Raw genomic sequence first — 2,633 nt, 5'->3', positions numbered from 1 at the left:
TCAAGAGCATGATACAAAGAAGGGGGAACTCAGCAAAAATTAAATGCTTGTTCCATCAGGGAGGGACCTTACACAAATGGAAAGGCAGACATCAGATGGGAAGAAAAGGTGTACAATTTGACAAAGGGCTCACATCGGTTAGAATATGGAAAGAACTCTCAAAACTAAACGTTCATTAAAAATCCACTGAGAAAACAGGAGGCATGGCTGAATGGCTCAGGCAGCTGAGCGCCCAACTCTTGGTTTTGGCTCAGGTCGTGATCTCAGGATCTTGTGATCAAGCCCTACATTGGGCTTCCCAGTAGCTTGGAGTCTGTTTGAGATTCTCTCTCTCCCTCTGCCCCTCCCCTCACTCTTGCTCTCGCTCTCCCTTTCTCTCCCTCTCTCTCTCAAATAAATAAATCTTAAAGAAAACAGGATAGAGATGTGAACGGACTTCGCTGCAGGGATGGGCAGGCAGCCAGTGAGCACAGGAAGGAGGCTCAAAATCATTGTTAGAGGGATGCAGATTAAACTGCAATGAGGTGCCACTGCACACTTTCCAGAAAGGTTGAGGGAGATGTGGTGATGACACCGATGGGGCAAGATGCAGGAACCATTCACTCACTCGCTGCTGGCAGGAGCAGAGAACAGCACAGCCTCTCTGCCCAAGGGTTGGTGGTTCCTTTAGCATTGAAAGTGAGCTGTAACACAACAGCGATGCCAGTGAGCACCTGGTCTCCTGGGCGCTTACCCAGAGACACGAAAACTTGGCTTCATGGAGAAACCTGGAGTGAGTGTTGCCTGCACGGTCATGCCTCACAGCTGGCAGCCTGTCCTTCAGCTGGTGAACGGCTCAGCCCTGGGGCAGAACTCGTGGTGGCAACAAAAAAACAGATTGTTGATGCACCACAGCTGGATGGACCCCGAGAGGATGCCTTTGAATGGAAAGAACCAATATCAAAAGATTGCGGTCAAGTGTGAGTTCTGAAGGGATGGAACATTCCATATGCCCTGAAGGAGCTAGTTCCCCAAGCTAGGCAGGTGGTAAACTACAGAGCCACACGTGTGTCCACACACGCGTGCACACACACATGCACACACACACACACACACACACACACACACGACTGCATGTATAACGGGTGGGACGACAGGAATCTGTTGTGTGGAGTGCCTTGAAGTCAGTTGTCTGGTCCTGATGCCAAGCTCATCATGTAGGATGGTGTCATAGGGGAAGGCTGGGCAAAGCACACAGAGAGCCTCCCTCCATATTTTTCTACAATGTCCTGTAAATCTAATTATTCCAAAAAAGAAAGTTTAAAGATTTTGTTCTATGGACCAGCAACAAAGGAACAGAGGTATTTTTTTTAATTTAAGAAATAAAAATGTAAACAAAAAAGTTACCATTTGTGTTAGTTAAAAAAAAAATAAAACACCCCAAACTCAAGTGTATGCACCAAAATGTGAAAGATCAATAAGCTGGAAATCATGAAACAGAATTGAGAAGTTGAGGGAGCTGTGAATGAATATAGGCATGTTTCTCTTGCTCTTAGATTAAGAGTCTCAAAATTATAAAGATGACAGTTCTTTCCAGAATGATCTATAGGTTCATTACAATCCCAATTTAAAAAAATCCAGCAAATTTTTCTTGTGTTGAAATTAACAAGCTGATTCTCACATTTATATCCCCCAAGACCCATTTGGGAAGGGCTAAGAATAACCAAGGCAATCTTGAAAAACAAGAACAAGGATGGAGGATTTAATACCAGATGTCAGTATATAAAAAAGCCACAGTAACTACAACAGCACAGCACTGGGGTGGGAGCTGACACACAGACAAATGGAATGGGATGCAGAGTCTGAAAAGAGGAGGATGGGTGGATAGATAGAAATTTGGTTTACAGAAAGGGTGACGCTGCAGCAGGGAAGACATGTCATATCAAGACACGATGGATGCAGGTCAATTTGTTATCCACACAGAAAAGGATAAACTTTAACCTGTACCACATACCTCTGAAAAATAAAGTCAGTTTCAGATGGATTATAAATCTAAACATGAAAGATAAAACAATAAAGCTTCTAGAATTAAATAGAATGTCTTTATGACTTGGAATAGACAAGCCATTCTTTTTTTTTTTTTTTAAGATTTTATTTATTTATTTGACAGAGAGAGAGATCCCAAGTAGGCAGAGAGAGAGGGGGATGCAGGCTCCCTACTGAGCAGAGAGCCTGATGTGGTACTCAATCCCAGGACCCTGAGATCATGACTCAAGCTGAAGGCAGAGGCTTAACCCCTGAGCCATTCAGGTGGTGCTCCTAGATAAGCCCTCCTTTTAAATGGAAAATAAACCAAATATAATGGGAGAAAGTGGATAGACTAGATGTCAGCATCAAGCAGTGCTCCTCATTGGAAGACACCCTTACGGGAGAGAAAAGGCACGCCCAGGAACTAGGATATTTTTGCAGTAAATGCAACACAGAGGCATGCAAAAATACATACCTGGAGGCACCTGGGTGGCTCAGTGGGCTAAGCCTCTGCATTCCACTCAGGTCATGTTCTCAGGGTCCTGGGATTGAGCCCCGCATCAGGCTCTCTGCTCAGCAGGGAGCCTGCTTCCCCCTCTCCCTCTGCCTGCCTCTCTGCCTACTTG

The sequence above is a fragment of the Mustela nivalis genome (assembly GCF_964662115.1).
Source record: "Mustela nivalis genome assembly, chromosome: 11".
In the NCBI taxonomy this organism is placed as follows: domain Eukaryota; kingdom Metazoa; phylum Chordata; class Mammalia; order Carnivora; family Mustelidae; genus Mustela; species Mustela nivalis.
This window is presented reverse-complemented; position numbering follows the sequence as displayed.